General features: G+C 37.3%; 1 protein-coding gene across 1 annotated transcript in view; it reads left to right on the top strand.

Moving 5' to 3' along the window:
• STPG2 (sperm tail PG-rich repeat containing 2) overlaps nt 1–19,514 on the top strand; it is an 829,206-nt gene that overhangs the window by 372,812 nt on the left and 436,880 nt on the right. The window lies entirely within an intron of this gene.

Raw genomic sequence — 19,514 nt, 5'->3', positions numbered from 1 at the left:
ACCCACTCAACACTGTAACACTCCCAGACCCATTTATTAGACAAACGTTAGGGACAGAAATAGAGCCCAATAGGAGGAGCCACTTCAACAGGATATAGAGACACACTATCTGCTACACAGCACAGTAATAGGGACAGAAAATATACTACAGCACTTACGATTGCATCAGCTTGGCAATCAGGGCGGGCTATCTCGCGGCTGCACAGCATCCATCTGTCATTGTCATGTACTGTATCACTCTTCCGGACCAGACGACTACTGAGCACAATGGTAGGTTCCACTTTAACAGGATGCTCAATCAATAACCAACTCCCGGAACGGCTCAATCTCTTGCTGAAAACAATGCGTTTTATTTCCTGAATAAACATATTATTCTCTGCAAGAGATTGAGACGTTCTGGGAATTGGTAATTGATTGAGCATCCTGTTGAAGTGGATCCTCCCATTGGGCTCAGTAGTAGTCTGGTCATACGATACATCTAGTGTGAGCCTCTAACCGGTTCCTGCCCATGTGATCCACAAATCACCAATGATTAAAAAGTATTGGCCCAATAGGAAAAAAAACCAAAGGTTTTCAAGAGCAATTGAAGAGAAAAAAGCAGGCAAAGTTCACAAATACCTGTACAGTACAGTATACAGTAAACAGTGTACAGGTACAGTAAAAGCATAAACAGAACTTTATTCAGTACAGTACTGTACATCTGATTGCCTTAATCTCAAATGTCACATCTACTGTATCTACAGTAATTCTACACTACAGTATCTTCCTCTTGTGGGCCATACAAATTACTGTACAGTACACTGTACCTGCACCCAATTTTCTACTACCCACCCTGAATTTTTTTTATTCAAGTGTAAACTTCTACTGTATTGTGCTTTCATCCAACACAAAGTACAGTATGTTGAAACAGGTCCCAAGTAAGCACAAGCGCATAGTGCTTAACCTCAAGCAGAAGATGGAAATATGCAAGAGGCTTGAGAAAGGTGAGAGTCTTGCAGTGCTCATGGATGAATTTAATATTGGTTCATCAACTATCTATGACATTAACGCTCAGTCTAAGAAAATAAAGGAATTTTATGTTAAGTCAGAGAGTGACAAGAGTGTAGAGAAGCGTCATACTCTTCATACACCAAGAATGGAAGTGCTTGACCAGGCCCTGTATGAATGGTTTTCGCTGAAAAGGTCTGAGGGTGGTTGTATTTCTGGACCCATGTTGCAGGAAAAAGCGAGAGAATTTCATGAGAGAATGAATATTGAAGGCAAGTGTTCATTTTCAAGTGGCTGGCTTACCCGATTCAAGGTTTGTCATGGAATCTGTAAGCTGGACTTGTCACGTGAGCAGAAATCAGCTGATTTTGAAGCTGCAACCTCATTTCCTGATGAGTTTAGCAAATTGGTTGCAGAAAATGGCCTGACTTCAGAGCAGATTTATAATGCAGATGAGACTGGTTTAATGTGGAGTGTCTGCCTAATTCTACTTTGGCTGGTGGTAATAAGAAGGTAGCTCACAGGTTCAAGCTAAATAAAGAGCGTATAACTGTGCTCATTTGTGCAAATGCATTGGGAAATCATAAAATAAATTTGTGTGTGATTGGTAAATTTGGTAAACTAAGGTGCTTTAAAGGCATAACTAACTTCCCTATAGATTATCATGCACAAAGTAACAGTTGGATGAATGCAGACATTTTTATGAAGTGGTTTAATTCTTCGTTTGTTCACAGTGTTAAAGAAAATTTACAAAACAAAGGAATACCAGAGGATAGTAAAGTTCTGTTGCTCCTAGATAATTGTTGAGCACATCCTCCTGCTGAAGAGCTTGTTAATGGCAACATTTTCGTAATTTATCTCCCAGCTAATGTTACAAGTCTGATCCAACCAATTTATCAAGGAGGGATACAAAATGTAAAAATGTTTTACAGGCGTGACTTCATGCGGAAAATTAATAATTTTGATGGGGCAATTCTGGACTTTCAAAAAAAAAAAAAAAAATGTAATCTGAAAGATGCCATCTACACTGTCACTTGTGCTTGGGATTCTGTGAGAAGTGAAATATTATGGAAATCTTGGAGAAAGTTGTGACCAGCTGTGATGTCTGTAGAATGTTCCTCTGTCAACTTTGTGGGGGTTCCAAATGACAGTGCAGCTGCCAGTAGCCAAGTTTATGATGAAATTTGTGAGTTAGTTGATGATGCTAATGACAAAATTAATTTTTCTCGAGATGAACTTGACAGCTGGCTTGTTGTGGATGAAGCTATTCCAGTAACTCATACACTAAATACAGAAGACATCATAGAAGCTGTTATGAATCGTGGACAAATTAATGTTGCAGAGGAGGAAGAGAGTGGTGACGATGGGTGTGAAGTGGAAAAAGTATCTTGGCAGAGAGCTACTGAAGCATTTGAAACTGTAATAGCTTTTGCAGAACAGCAACCCTTCTTCACTTCCCAGCATGTTATGCAGCTGCACATCATGCAAAACCTAACTTTGCATGAGAGGTGTAGGGTCTCAAAGCAAGCTGATATTCATTAATTTTTTTATAAAGCTGCATGCAAGATTGCCAATACAGCATCATCTACTGATGTAGATCCAAAACCATCTACATCCACATTAAGTTAAATGTATCTATACAGTATTTGTCTCAAATTTCTTTTATTTACTGTAACAACATTTTAAATAAAAATGCATTATACAGTACTGTTAAACTGTGTTACATAAAATTAAGTTTGCTTTTATTTACTGTAACAGCATTTGAAATAAAAATGCATAATAAAACTGTGTTACATTAAATTAAATTTGTCTTTATTTGTATTAATTTGCTTTTATTTACTGTCTTTAAATAATAATATCAAGTAAATACAGCATTTATAGTAAAATATGGGTTATAGAACTAGTTAGACCTATTTTTAATAGTGACTCTCAAGCAACCAGAAATACACTTATCCGGAATCTACCGAACCTCATGGGTGCCGGTTAATTGAGAGTTTACTGTATTTGCACTTTTTTCATGATATAATAAAAGGGTTGTATATGTAATAATTTACAGCCTCCACTAAAGAGTTAAAGGGACAGTTTACTCAAAACATTTCTCCCCTTTAATTTGTTCCCAATGATCCACTTTACCTGCTGGAGTGTATTAAATTGTTTACAAGTATTTCAATTACCCTTATATTGGCATTTTAAATAGTTTATTTAGCCTGTGGTATTCCCAACCATCCTGAAAGTTTTTGGCCTCAAGGCCAAGCTGTGTAAACACAGCCAGTAGAAGAAATTACACTCCCAGTGGGTTATAGAAGAGATAAGGTAATAAAATGTTAAATGTGCAAAAATCCTTAGAGGTTCCTTCCCTGAGAAACGCCCGACATACCTAATGAGATGGTCGGACGAACTACACACAGAGATAGATCCTGAGTCCTGGAAACGCGGGTTTCGTCATACCCACTCCTCCTCCACCTCACTAATCATGTCTGAACTAAATTACAAAATACTAGCCAGGTGGTACTTAACCCCTCAGCGACTACGAGTCATTTACCCCACAGCTTCATCCAGTTGCTGGAGGAGATGTGGAGATGTGGGTACCTTAACACACATTTGGTGGACATGCCCAAACTTGGGGGACTTCTGGCCCCAGATAGAAAGGCACATAAACAAAACCCTAGGTACAGACATTGCGCTCTCACCACAGATAGTTCTTCTCAACCACATCCCAAAACTTACCTGTCTCTATCGCAAGAAACATTTACTCTTAATGATAACCTGTGCAAAAAGATTAATACCTAGACTATGGAAAACACAAGACAAACCCACTATTGCACAATGGAGATCAGAGGTTACTCATGTCCTCACGCTAGAGAAAATGCATTATTGTTATCAGGGTAAGCCAGACACAATATTAAACATTCAACTCATCTGGGAACAAAACTCTTAAAATCTCCCATGAACTTCTCTTGAATAAATGGTCAAATAGGATTAACCAGCAAGGATGCCTTCCCCTTCCCACCTTCCCTAATCCCACTAACCTTTTCTTTTCTCCACCTCTCTTTGTGACTATATTCCTACTTAGTTAACAAAATCTACAAATACTGCTGTTACTAATAGCTTTGAAAATACCCAAGAAGATTGGGTCTTTGACAGGACAAGACAATAACCTTCACAAAATATATTATGCTGATATTTTATTGTAATGATACTGTAAGTTTTAACATTTGTCATTGTACCGATTTTCAATAAAAATTATTTGAACAAAAAATGTTAAATGTGCATTGTTTGGTGATTGGTTTATGGACAGATATAATAAGATAAATAAGCATATATATGTACACAATGTGATAAAGTAATTAGATCTGACTATACCTACAAGCTCAACCCATTTTATTAGGCTGTGGCTTCAAAACACAAAATCAGCTAATTCATATACACAAATAAGCCTTAAAAAAGCAAATCTCATACATTTTATACTCTGCTGCTGGTAAAAAAAAAGTTACTGGAAACACATTAAGGGAAAAACTATTTTATAGTATACTTTCCCTTTAATTTGACATTAGGAACGCCAAAAAAGCTGCAATTTTGCATATATCAAATTCTCTAATTCATATTTACATGGGACTAGCTTAAAGGGACATTAAAGGGACATGCCACCCACATTTTTTCTTTTATAATTTAGAAAGAGAATGCAATTCTAAACATCTTTCTAATTTACTTATATTATCTAATTTGTTTTATTCTCTTGATATTCTTTGATGAAAAGCATATCTAGATATGCTCACTAGCTGCTGATTGGTTGCTGCACATAGAAGCCTTGTGTGATTGGCTCACCATGTGCATTGCTTTTTCTTCAACTAAGGATATTTAAAAAATGAAGCAAAATAAATAATGGAAGTAAATTGTAAAGTTGTTTAATTTTCTATTCTCTATCTGAATCATGAAAGAAAGATTTTGGATATAGTGGCCCTTTAACCCCAAAATTGTCTTTCATGATTCAGATAGAGCATACAATTTAAAACAACTTTCCAATTTACTTCTATTATCAAATTTTCTTCATTTACTTGTTATCCTTTGTTGAAAAGCAGAGATGTAAGCTAAGGAGTGTGCACGAGTGTCTGCAGCACGATATGGCAGCAGTTTTGCAGCAATGTTATACATTAGCACTAGATGGCAGCACTATTTCCTGTCATGTAGTGCTTCTGTCATTTGCACGCTACCTACCTAGGTATCTTTTCAACAAAGAGTAACATGAGAATGAAGCAAATTTTATAATAGAAGTGAATTAATAATTTTTTTTAAATTGTATTCTCTATCTGAATCATGAAATAAATGTTTTGTATTTATGTCTATTTAAGCTACTATTTTATTTTATAGCTTAAGCTACCATATTAATTTTCATTATATTCAGCAAATCAAATAACAATCAAACAGGAGTGAAAATCGTGCGGTCATCTCTTATTTTTTATTTGTTTTATATAATGAACCATATTAAACACAACAAAAGAAATTGAATACATTTTTTTCCACGTTAACATCTTGTGAAATAGTATTGTTGTCAGAAGTAACTAAGTTAATGCACAAATTAATCCGATCAAACCATTTGATTACAGAAATTGCTCCTGACTTTTGCTATTGTAAATTGTTTTTTTTATACAAGTCCTATTAAAGCAGTACATTTTATTAAAAATAATGTTTATAAAAGTAATCACAAGACAAGTTATCAAATATTTAAATTGTCTAGCGCTGGCGCTCTACAAATAACCGATAATAATGATAACAATAATAACATGCAGTAATAACCTAAATATATTTTGTCATAGTAAACTGTCTGATAGATTTAAAAAAAAAAAAAAAAAGATATCTGGAATACTCAACATAAAGATCATTAGAGCTTACTTTTCTATATAATGATGACCAGATGCTCAGAAATTTCAACTTCTGGTTGTGTGAAATGGTCCATTGAATTAACTATGCCAAAGACAGCAGGTCTCTGTAAATTTATATAAATGTGCAACATACAAACATTTAACCAATGACAAACAGATGGTTCTGGTTACAGCACTGTAAGTTGTATATTCCAATTTTGGAAATAAAAATAAAAAAAAACTGTACATTTATGAGGTGGATCCACTTTGTTATGATGCACTTCCTGTCATGTGTCACATAATATATATTTTTAAACAATAACAAGTTTGGTGTTGACTGTCCCTTTAAAGCCTCTGTTTCACCACAGTTTTAACGGGGAAGGAAAGGGTCATGACCGTGTAAAAATAAGGGGCCAGATTACAAGTGGAGCACTAAATATTGCTTGTATGCAAGCGAAATTAGCGCTCCACTTTGTAATACCGGCGCAAGTTAATCACAATCCTATGGGAGCCTTGTTCTGAAGCAGTCAAGAGTTGCAATGCACTACTGGGACCTAGCTGAACACATCTGGTGAGCCAATTACACAAGGCATATGTGTGTATCCAACAATCACCAGCTACCTCCAAGTAGTGCATTTGCTCCTGAGCCTACATATGTTACATATGTTTTTTAACTAAGGATACAGAGGGAACAAAGTAAATTTGATACTAGAAATATATTGAAAATTAATCTAAAATGGCATGCTGTGTCTGAACCATACTCTAGTAGAAAACAATAGCAAGTATAATATGTATTGCTTCTCTTGGTATTGCTTCCTATGGAGATTCACCACATGAATTCAATGCTGCAGCTGATTGCTGGCTACACACATTTCTCACTTGTTATAGGCTTACCAGATGTGTTCACCAGTATTGCATTGCTTCTCCTTCATCAAAGGATTCCAAGAAAATAAAGCAAATTTGATCATAGAAGTCATTAAAGAAAATTGTTTTAAATTGTGTGCTCTATCTGTGCTCTATCTGAATCATGAAATACATTTTTTTGTGTTTCATGTCCCTTTAAAAACCCTGTAATCTATAAACTTTTTCACTGTGCATTTTTTATCTATTTCAACTTACACATTGAAGCCCTAGCCCAAATTTCCTTGCAACATTATGAGTGATCCTAACACTGTTTATATATGCAAGTGCTGGCCGTCCCTCAGTGCTTTGCCATTTTGCTTGTCCTTGATATCATGCTACTTATCTGTGGTACCAAAATTGCCTTCTAACCTACCTGACACACGTTAGGCCTGATGCTTACCTACTGTATCTGCTGGGCCTACTACATGCCTGTTGTATTAGCTGGGCCTGCTACCTGCCTATAGATCTAATGACACAGGGGCAAAATCTGTGATATCTTATACATGTATGTATATAATACATATTATCTCTACTAAAGCTTATGTTACTAACCTCCAGTTACCAAGCTCTAACAGGCATCCAGTGTCTAGAAAAAAATGATCAGATCTCCACCAATGAAAAAAATTGCTTTGTTCATACTTGGTGGTCCCTAATTTGAGTAAAATATACTTTAACTCCACAGTGAGCTGTACAAAAAACATAAACTAATTTTTGTTGCATCTAAAAGAGGGCATTTTAAAGTGTATTTTGATGTTCGTGTACTGGGAAAATACTTTTTTATACCTGAGGTGTATAACTGTCCATAAATAACAATGTGGGGGTTGTGCTTATCATCCAGTGAGTAATTGGCCCTTAACCCCTTGGCTACTGAGTACGTCCTCCAAAGGGTGTCAGTTAACGACCAAGGATGTGCCTGACACGTCATCGGTAATCTGAGCTGTAGAAGTGATCAAAATCACTTCCAGCCGCTTAAACAGTATTGTAGCGATGCCTCAATGTTGAGGCATCCTGCAATACTGTTCCTGACTGCCGGACTCCGTTTTGATTGCTCCCCAGGTTTTCACTCCACGTGAAGGCCAGCAGTCAGGCAGAGCATTGGAAGCCATCGGGCAGGCTTCTAATGCTCTGAAAGTGTGCGAAGTGCTAAGTTAAGTTAATATTAAAATATATATATATATATATATATATATATATATATATATATATATATATATATATTATTAAAATAGCCCCCCATATAGACCCTCTCCTTTATGTGGTTTCAAAGATGGCAATGCCCAATGCATCATGGGGCTTCTGGGGGTGTCCCTAGCCTGCCTCATCATAGGGGCAGGCTAGGGTCATCCAATCTGAGCTTGCCACAATAAAAAAAAATGATAATAAAATATTCCATTTGTCTAATCATGTCAATATTTGTAAATATTGACTCTACTGAGTGTGGATCTCCCTCTCTCTCCTCACTTGCGCTTTTGTGGGAGAGAGAGATCTGTGTTTAGGAGAGAGAGATTTTCATATATTTAAAAATTGTGAGATCCAAAGGTTCTTTTCAGAGTCATTAATCCCTGGCTTGCCAGTGATCACTATAAATCCAGGTAGCCCCCCCCCCCGCCAGAAGGAGACGTGTTGCTCTAGCTTCCATTGCTGTTGAAGAGTGGATAACGCCTCATCACCAGAGGCCAGATATCCCACCCTTCACTGCAAATCCTGGCATCAATGTGGATGTGGCAGGATTTAGTCCCCAACAGTTTATGGAGGTGTTTCTGGGCGATTATATATTGAGGAACATTATCACCCAAACAAATTTATATGCCCATCAGTTCAGTGCTGCAAAGCCTGACACTTTTTTGGCAAAGCAGCGATGGGCCCCCCTCGATGTGCCAAAATTAAATAAATTCTGGGCATTGACTATGCTGATGGGCATCATAAAGAAACCCTCCATCCGCTCCTACTGGAGCAGTAGCCCCATTTGCTCTACCCCATTTTCTCCCAGATTATGTTGAGGAAGAGGTATGAAATGATTCTACATTTCATGCACTTCAGCTACAACAGCCTGTGACCCCCTAGGGAGCATCCCCAGTTTGACATGCTGTATAAAATCCGCCCACTAATTACCCACTTTACTGCCAGGTTTGGGTTATACACCTGGAAGGAATATATGTGTGGATGAATCCCTGATGAAATATAAGGGAAGGCTGGGATTCAAGCAGTATATTCCTTCCAAGTGCTCCAGGTATGGAGTAAAGGTGTATAAGCTCTGTGAGAGCGAGACTGGGTATACTCAGGTCTTTTGGGTGTACGAGGGAAAGGTTATACACCTTGACCCTCCAGGCTGCCCAGAACATATAGGAACCACTGGCAAGATTGTCTGGGACCTGATTTTACCCCTAATTTACAAAGGGTACCACTTGTATGTAGACAATTTTTTATTATTCTTTATTTTATAACAAAGTGAAGGATATACATAATTCAAAATTTGTGCCACACAGGGCTACAGTAAAGAACACAGCAGCACAAAAAAAATCAAAACTTAACAAACTTTTGATAATTTCACTTTGTTATTGTTTTTTTTCAATATCTTAATAAAATAATGTGTACATTTAGAAAATCTTTAATTTAATTTCTTACAACATTCCAAGTCAGATACACTATAGATGATATACTTATGAAGCTAGCGATAGGGGGTTCCTAAGATACTTGGCCTGCAAGAGAGCAAAGAGAAGAAAAAGTTACATCATTAGTTCCGTCTAAGTCAGGGGGAGCCGTCTTTCTAATTTGTTTGTCCCCATGTAATTTAAAGTAGATATTTTATCAGGGTCATCTTTTGGGTATAGTATAGATATATTGAGCTTCAATCCAAGTGTACCTATCCATCTCTAAGTAGGTATCTTGGCTAGCTTCTAAAGAAAAAAGGTACAGTAGAATACAACACGACAAGACAAAAATAGGGAAGGGAAGAGAAAAAAAAGGGGGAAGGGTCCTCCCCTCCTCCGTCACTACTACAGCCAAATTCCCTGGAGAATTTCATTTTGTATGGCATTTTGAGTGGCTTGGTTAGCTGTAATTGTACCTCTATAGGATACGTTTTATCAGTCCTAGCCATTTCCGAAAATAAGTGCTTAAAGATTTTTCAAGATTAAATGAGACCAGGAACTGCTCCATAGTTATAAGATCCTTTATTTCTTTTAGAAATATAGGAAATGAGGGAGCCTGCGTAGCTTTCCAGTTTGCAAGTATCAGATTTCTTCCTAATAATATCACTGAGTTTATCAATTTATAGTTTCTATGTCTCTCTGGTATACATAAGAAAAAATACGTTTTGAGTCAATAAGAAAATCTCCATCTAAAGCCATATTTAACCAATAATTGATTTTATTCCAAAATTGTCTAATCTTCGGCCAGGCCCAGAAGCAATTAATAAGATCCACCTTTGGCTTATTAAATCTAGGACAGTTTAAAAAAATATTTACAGCCAATTTACCCATTTGTGCTGGAGTTATGTAGATTCTATTTATAATTTTACATTGGGATTCTCTCCACCATTCTATAAAAGGATCTATTCACTATTTCAAAGCTTTTTTTGATCCCATCTAACGTTATGGCTGCAAAGTCCTTTTCCCATTCAGCTTGTAACCAGTTCATATGTGGTAGACCGATATTATTAATCAAAATATTATATAGAAAGGATATAGAATACTGTCCCTGGTTATAAAGTTTAATTGCTGGGGTTAGGTTGCCTAGGTCCCAATTCGATTCACTATTATGGATGATTTGATAAAAAAAGTGTCTTAATTGAAGATAGGCAAATAATCTGTGTTTATGTAGGTTAAATTCTTGTTTAAGCGAGTCAAATAATTTCATAGTGTCTGAACCCTCTTCTTTTACCTGTATTAAGTTTATAATACCTTTATTTTTCTACTCTTCAAACACAAGGGAAGAGATTCCCGGGGGGGATTTAGGATTTCCCATTATCAGAAGATGTTTAGACAATTTATGTTTAACCCGGATTTCAGAGATAATGGTGTCACTATTTTAGATTCTAGAGATAAATTTGTTATATACTCTTTAACAGTTATCCAGTCTAAGACCACTTTTACTAGATTAGCTAAGTTGTAGAATTTTCGATTTGAAAGGGCGAGCTCTCCTGCATGTTTGTGAAGGCTTAATTTTGTGGAGGATATTCAATTTTTTTTTTATTTTGCCATATAAACTTAGCTATAACACTATTACATTTTAAGATATCCTTAGTGGCAATAATATAAGGCAAGTTCTGTAATAAGTTTAACAACTTAGGAAATAGTATAGTTTTAATTAGAGATATTCGAGCAAACAGAGAAATTGGCAATTGTAACCATCTTTTGAGAACTTCTTCCATTTTAACAAATAAAGGAACAAAGTACAGATTATACCACCTATCTGGATTTCTACTTATTTTTATTTCTAAATAATTAATCAAGTCCACTATTTTAAAGGGAACCTGGTAGTTAATTGTGGTGGGGGTCTGATCCATAAAAGCTCTGATTTGTCTGTATTGATTTTATATCCAGAGAACGATCCAAATAGCTCTATCAGCTCCAAGAATTGTTTAATAGAGGATTCTGTTTTGAGTAAGAATAGTAACAAGTCATCTGCAAACAATGTAATGACTGTTTTTGTATCTCCGATAATAATACCCGACATCTCTTGACATAAAAGAATTGCCATAGGTTCTAGTGCGAGATTGAATAAGAGTGGAGATATGGGGGCATCCCTGGCGCGTCCCTCTCTCTAGTACAAAATATTTAGTATGATAATTATTTATTTTCAAATTGGAGACAGGGTGGTGATAGAATAGCTGTATAAGATTAAAAAAGCTACCCAGGAATCCAAATGTATTCAGTGCCGTAACAAGGTGATCCCAGTTTACTAGGTCGAATGCCTTTTCGGCGTCGACTGAAAGTATTGCAAGATCTGGTCTATTTTGGAGATATTTCTGCCTTTCATGAACCTGACTTGGTCTTCATGAATCAGAGCCCCAAGGTGTTTTTTTAGTCTGTCTGCTAGAATGGCATAAAGATTTTATAGACGTTGTTTAGTAACGCAATCGGTCCATACGAGTTTATATTTTTATGATCTTTGTTTTTTTTAAGTATTAACGTAATTGTGGAGGCTGTAAAGTAGATAGAGTTCATTTTATTTTCAATAAAATATTAATTATAAAGATTAACTAAAATGGGGGCACTCTCATCCTTTAAACATTTATAAAACTCTGCCAGAATAAAGTCAGGTCCTAGTAATTTGCTACCCTTAGCCAATTGTATATGGGTAAGCACTTCATCTAATGAAATGGGTGCATTTAATTCTGAAAGTTCTATTGAGTTGAGTTTAGGTGTATTACAGCTATGCCAAAATGTATCTTTATTCTGTCGGTTTATCTCCCGTTTTGCATAAATTCCTTGATAGTGTTTAAGAAATGCCTCTTTTATCAATTTTTGGTCACAAATTCTGTGGCCATTTTCTCTAAATATCGGGATAGAGTTATATTCTGTATTGTTATTAATTAATATAGATACAAAATTGGCTTATCTACCATAGTGGCTCCTAAACGTCACCTTTTTTTTTCCCCCCTGGGAATCTCTTGTCTGCTCGTTAAATATTTCTCCCAGGTAGCTTTCATTGGAGATGCAATATATCTTTTATAACTATTTTTTATCTGATTTGCCAGTTGAGTATACCTAGATTTATACTATTTTTCCATTTACAAATATAAGCTAAAATTTCTCCTCTGATGTATGCCTTAAAAGTCTTCCAGAATAGTTTGGGTTTAACTAAAGCTTCTTTATTGTTGTAATTCTTTCCATTTTTCTTTAAGCCAGTTATTAAGATGAAGTATTCTAGTAAATATCTAGGAAAGGAAAAACTAGAAAATTTGGAAGAGCTAGATATGTGGCCTTGTAGCTTTAGAGAGATGACTGAGTGATCAGAAATAAGTATTTCTTTAATATCTGTTTTTATAGTATTTCCTATTAAGTTATCAGAAATTAGGAAGAGATCTATCAGAGAAAAGGCTCCATTCGTCTTTGACTCGCATGTATATATTCTTTTATTGGGATTTTGGAGACACCAGATATCTTGTATTTTTAAGTCTTGTGTAAACAGTTTAAAGTTTTTGTTCCTTCTGGATCAAATGAACTTTTGAGTTGTTGAAAATCTATCTAGACTTGGACTTGGAGTCATGTTAAAATCTCCTGCAACTATGATTTTTCCCCATTACATTTCATAAGATTTGTTCTTAATTTCTCCCAGAATGGCACATCTAATTTATTAGGGCCGTATACTTACCGTATATTACAAAGCACCAACTTTAATCTCTGTAGATTTATTTCTCTAATATTATGTATCTGGCGTGGGGATCTATAATTTGGGAAATAATATTAAAATTCAATTTCTTATGTAAGAGAATACTAACACCCTTTTTCCGCCCACAGTAAGGTGTGGCTATAACTTCGCCCACCCACAATGTTTTGAGTTTGATAATGTCGGGAGTTTTCAGATGTGTCTCCTGGATAAATGCTCTCTGTTGTTTATATTTATTTAAATGTTTTAATATCCTTTTCCATTTTATCGGAGCGGTGATCCCCACCCATGTTCCAAGATAATATATTTATTGAAAGGAGAATTTTGGCTGGATAGAGTAGTTTAGCGTTATAGTTTGCATTGATTAAACAAGTGTAGAAAAGACACATTTCCTTCCATTTAGTAGCCGTCTCTACTGAATAGTCTTGGAAAAGTAAAATCCTGTGTTGGTAAATTCTGCACTCATTCATCTTATGGTAGCTTCTAAAGATATGGACTTTGTCTTGGAAATTCAAGTATTTGATTATTAGTGGGCGACCCTTGCTAGTGCCCCCTACATCTTTCCTAGGTGGGCCCATACGATGATCTCTTTCTACTGCCATAGGTGGATGGTCCCCCATACCTAGTATTTGAGGTTGCTGCACTGAGGCAAAGGACATAAATTTACTGTTTCTGGCAACCCAATTACTTTTATATTGTTGCGTCTTGATCTATCTTCCAGGTCCTTTGCCCTTGCACTCAATGCAGCCACCTGTTTTTCTAGTACTGTTGTGTTACTGCTCATGATATTTACTTGGTCTTCTAAATTAGAAATTTGTGTTTCTGCCTCTCTCAGTCTTGAAGAAAATATTCTGATTTCAGTGGTTAAACTTTCCTTCCTGATCCCGTCTAGTTGGGGCGTCATCAAGTCAGCTATTTGTTTTAATAAATGTTGATTGTCGGCCATGTTGGTTTAAGATTCATCAGCTCTTACTATGCTCATATATGGATTTCTACTGTTACTAGTTTTTTTATCTGTAGGTTTCGGGGCCATTGCTGGGGATTTAAGTGTAGGTTGTGCAAGAAATTTGTCGATTTAAGGACACACTGTGAGAGAAAGAAAATTTAGTGATCTTAATTATATTTTGCTTTCCAGTAAATTTAGCACTATGGTAAATTTATGTGGCTATGCCTTAATTACAATGTGTGCAAGTGAACAAAACACTCAAAAAACAACATCACAGTGCATTTTTAGTGCAGATAATCCCATTTTTCAGGGGGTAGTAGCAACAATTCCCCAATCACTAGTATCTTTACTAGAACAATTTGAGCATGTATTTTCAAATATTTATGGCAAAATACATTTATTAATGGTAACTTAATTTCGAGAAAAGAAAAAAGCAACCTCTCTATTTTCTTAATAGAGATATTACTAGAAAGAAAATTGCCTGCTTTAATTAATGGTACTGCTTTAAACAAACTATAATATAAATTGCTGTTTTAAGCAGTTTCAACAATGAAAGGATCAGTCCTCACTAACCTTTGAATTATATACCATGTTTCAGGCTTACAATTAAACTGGTAAATATGCCATAATCAAGATAAGTTGTAATGAAATAAACAGAACAAGAAGTTCCAGTAGGATATAAATGAAATATAAACAATTTTTATTGAGAGGTTCAAATTCCAACTATTAAGAGAAATGTAGGAAAGCTAGTCCCAATATGACCATAGGTCATTTAATACTTCTGGGGTAACGTAAATGTGCCTTGTTGGGGAGTTTTTCACCTTTAGTTTTTAGTTTTTTACTTTATCTCCCCCCCTGGACATGAGAAGCAGGAAAATAATGATTCTGTAGGGCATATATTAAACATGCATTTATTTTTAAGGACCCAACCAGAGCAGGCTATAGTACTTCCTTTTAGTATAGTACTTCCTTTTAATGTGCTTGTAATAAACATATATTGTGGTTTTCCTGGTGTAGTGCAATCAATATCTATTATCACATACAGCGGTTTTATTTAACCTTGGTACTTGTGTTGTTAATGCAGACTTATGGCCTGGTGCACCCCAGCCTGTGGGTGCAACGGTCTGTAAGGCATCATCACCGCTTTACATATGCAGCTCCGATTGTCCTTTTCCACTGAACCCCGCCGTGTCTAGATCTCAGGTCCACGGGTGTTTAAATTCCTGGAAGGCAAAGTATGCCGGACTGGTCGCCTCGCCTTTCATCCAACACCCGTGATTCTTCTGGAGCTGTAGTTAGCTTTTTTCCAGACTCTATACTTGGATCTTCAGCAGATCAGACCACCTCCAGGAGAGAAGTAGTCCGAAAGTAGATAGCCGAGACTTCTCTTTCGCCCAGTATCCAGGTTCAGGAGCAACATCTCAACACATTTGTTTGTTCAGGCCTGCCCGGGCAAATGGGCAATTTAGCCAGGCTGGTGGTTATGAATCCGATTTCACTTATGTAAACAGTACACAAGTTTACAAGCCGTATAGACTGCTGTGGCAACGGAATCCTACACTTGTGGGTCGTTCGAATAGCCCGCTGTTCGAGAGCAGCTCACCAGCTCCAAACACAGCTGGCTCCTCCCACCGGAACCACCAGTACCAGACAATTTTTTTTTTCAAACACACTTTATTGATTAGTTCAAAGTCCGTTGTACATACATTTATGACAGAGGAATAAAGAGATGATGGAGTCTATCCACAATACGGATGATCCACTGCTCAAAGTTAGACAAAGGATAAGCCTCTAGAACGGAGTATAATAATCAAAAGATATACAAGACAATATAATATGTGGCTTCAGTTCTATTGAAAGCTTGGTTTTTAACATTCTCTTTTAGAAACTACCTGCTTCATTGGATATAAAACTTTAATTTTGTGTAAAGAAGACAGAGTGGATTAGAGGAGTTATAAGAAGGAGGGGTAAGAGGGGCAAAGGGAGGGGAAAAAAGGGGTGCTTCCTATGCATTAAGCAGGCCTTTAAGTATAGTAATGGGAGATGTAGATTACCAGTATTGGTTATTAAGTATTAAAGGGACAGTCTAGTCAAAATTAAACTTTCATAATTCAGATAGGGCATGCAATTTTAAACAACTTTCCAAATGAATTTTATCATTAAATTTGCTTTGTTCCCTTGGTGGTATTTTTGAAAATCTAAACCTAGGTAGGCTCAAACTGATTTCTAAACCATTGAAAACTGCCTCTTTGCTCAGAGCATTTCGAAAGTTTTTCACAGTTAGATAGTACTAGTTCATGTGTGTCATATAGATAACATTGTGCTCACTCCTGTGGAGTTATTTAGGAGTCTGCACTGATTGGCTAAACTGCATGTCTGTCAAAAGCACTGAGATAAGGGTCAGTCTGCAGAGGCTTAGTTACAAGGTAATCACAGTGGTAAAACATATATTAATATAACTGTGCTGGTTGCGCAAAACTGGGGAATGAGTAATAAAGGGATTATCTATCTTTTTGAACAATAAAAAATATGGTGTAGACTGTCCCTTTAAATGGGGGTATCTTTCCAGGTGGCTAACATCAGTTTGTGTGTTTCTATTTGGTGAATTTTAAAGTAGTGAAGCCTCTCCAGTACCAATAGATTGTCTACCGAGGAGATCCATTCCCGGGTTGTAGGGATGTCTCTGGACTTCCATTTTCTAGGTATGAGTTTTTTTTCGCCTGCTAGCATGATCAGTAGTAAGACTTGTATGTGAACTTGTTTAATTTTAGGGAGGTGCAGGAAAAGTATGATGTCAGGTGAGTTTGGGATTTCTATCTGAAGTTTATCAGACATGAGTTCCAGTACCCCCATCCAGAATCTGCACATTTTTGGGCATGACCACCAGATATGGAGGAGGGTACCGTTTTCTCCACAAACCCTCCAACACAGAGGACTCGCAGATGGGAAGCATCTGTGTAGCCGTGTAAGCGTGAGATACCACTTGCACAGCAGTTATCTTGGTCGATTTCATTGTTAAGATCTTTGTTTCATGCAATGGTGTATGTTGGGAGATGTGTGTCTGGGGGTATGGTTAAAATTTGGTATATTTTGGAAATCAGGCGTCTTATTGGGGTATCCCATATGCACAACAGTTCGAATGGAGTGAGCTCCCTTGCAAATCCCTCTCTATGACTATGGTGTGTCATAAAGTGTATGAGTTGGCAGTATCTCATCCAGGAGGTGAATATGTTGCTATTTACTTCAACCATGTATTGTAGGGGACGTATCTTTCCGCTGTCTACTACAGTATGTATTGAGCCATTTCTCTGGCTGTACTGATTGCCTTTACGTGAGCCCAGTTTAAAATATGGGAGGTCTGGGTTTTCAAGTATAGGTGTTAGAGGGGAGTGTTTGGAAGAAAGGTGTATACTGGTACCCACCAATTTGCCCCATTCACTTAAAACCTCTAAAATCAAGGGGTATTTGTGCATCAGTTTTGACGTGATGTGTGTGGTAGCCACGCCAGTGTGCCCACATTGTTTAATTCAAGTCACTGCCCATCCAGGTGCACCCATGCTTTCTTTGTGTCATTGTGGAACCATTCCAAAAGTCGTTGTAAAAGTACTGCGCACCTATAAGCAACAAGGTCTGGGAAACCCAGTCCCCCTCTTTCTCCCGGGAGGTACAATGTTTTTCTTGGTACGCGGGGTCTCGTGCCTTTCCAAATAAACTGTTCTATAGTTTTTTTTTGCAAGAGTGGTAGATATTCCCTGAGGACGGGCACTGGGATAGTCTGGAGGATATACAGGATACGTGGTAAGATATTCATCTTAATCACTCCTATTTTACCCAACCATGAGAGGGGCTTGTTATTCCAAGATGAAAGATCTCTAAATATTTCCTCTTTTAATTTCAGGTAGTTATTTTTATATAGGTCTGGTGGTTTGCAGTAATGTAGATCCCTAAGTATTTTAGAGGAGAAGTAGTGATAGGCACCCTGTGCTGTGCTTGTAAGAATTGTATATGCTCATGTGGAGCGCCAATATTCAGGAGTTTTGACTTTGTAAGATTAAGGTGAAAGTTAAAGAGATCACCGTAATCCTCAAATTCGTTCAGGAGTTCTGGGATAGATATTTTTATGTTAGTGAGTGTGTAGATTATGTTGTCTGCGTAGAATGCTTGTTTGTGTTCTGTGTCGCATGTTTTGATTCCCGTGATATTGTGATTATTCCAAATCTTTTGTGCTAGGGCTTCGACAGTTAGGGCGAATAGAAGGGGGGACAATGGGCATCCCTGTCTGGTACCATTTGTAATATTAAATGTATCTGATAGGGTGCCATTAGCCCGGATTCACGCATTTGGGATGGAATAGAGCCAATCAACACAGTCGAAGGCCTTCTCCGCATCCGTTGAGAAAAGTACCATAGGCACCCTCTCCACACAAGCGTAATTATCTAATTGAAGAACCTTGGAGGTATTGTCCCGTGCCTCCCTTCCTGAGATAAAGCCCACCTGATCAGTTGATATGAGCTCAGGGAGGTATCTATTTAGGCGTTTAGCTAGTATTTTGGCTAAGATTTTAACATCCGTATTCAGCAGAGATATAGGTCGAAAGTTTTCGGGGTAGTAGGGGGTTTACCAGGCTTGGGGATTATGGTAATATGCGCTTCAAGCATTGTGTTGTTAAGTTGGGGATCATCCCTCAAGCTGTTAGATAATTGGAGGATGGATGGTGCTAGTAAATTAAGAAAGTTTTTTTAGGACTTCCGGTGGGCGGGCCATAGGAACGGTCGCATGAAGAAGGAGCTCCGCGACCGTTCCTGTAATAACAGTAAAATCTGTTACCTAAACCCGACCAGACAACTACCTTGGGCTGTAGGGAGAGAAGCTAGCCCGGTAAATAAAAGGAGGGAGCGAGAGATCTGCTCCACCACCGGAGGGTAAAGTATTTAGTAGCGCGATAGGCGCAGTACGATCCACTCACGTGGACGAAAAGTAACTGACATTACAAGTTGATTAATGGCACAGACACACTGAACGGAGTGCCTTGACAATCGGAGTTGACAGGAGAATAGTACAGAGACACAAGGCTGTATATCATCTAGCTTACCGCGACCACGAGGTATTTCTGTCTCAGGCCACATAAAGCAACACTGAAAACAAAAAGAGACAATTACCGATGTTATGGCATCCAGCACTTGCAACACAGTTAATAGGCTTTTCAAATCTGCCTATAGCACACAATACGGGGATGCAGAAAAGGGACATTAAATGACCGAATTATAAATGACCGGATATCTCCCTCTCCGGACTTAAACAGCTACAAGGCCCCGGATGTGAGGGCAGAAGGCCACACTAATGTAACATTGAGAAGCTAGGTGGGTGCTTTTATATCATTATCAGGACATTACATACTCATAATTAAAGCTGCAAGCACCCCCTATAAGGAAAGGCAAATAAAAAGTGGCGTATACTTCCAACACAAACAGGGAATAAAAGAGGGA

Source organism: Bombina bombina, chromosome 2, assembly GCF_027579735.1.
Source record: "Bombina bombina isolate aBomBom1 chromosome 2, aBomBom1.pri, whole genome shotgun sequence".
Taxonomy (NCBI): Eukaryota; Metazoa; Chordata; class Amphibia; order Anura; family Bombinatoridae; genus Bombina; species Bombina bombina.
This window is presented reverse-complemented; position numbering and strand designations above follow the sequence as displayed.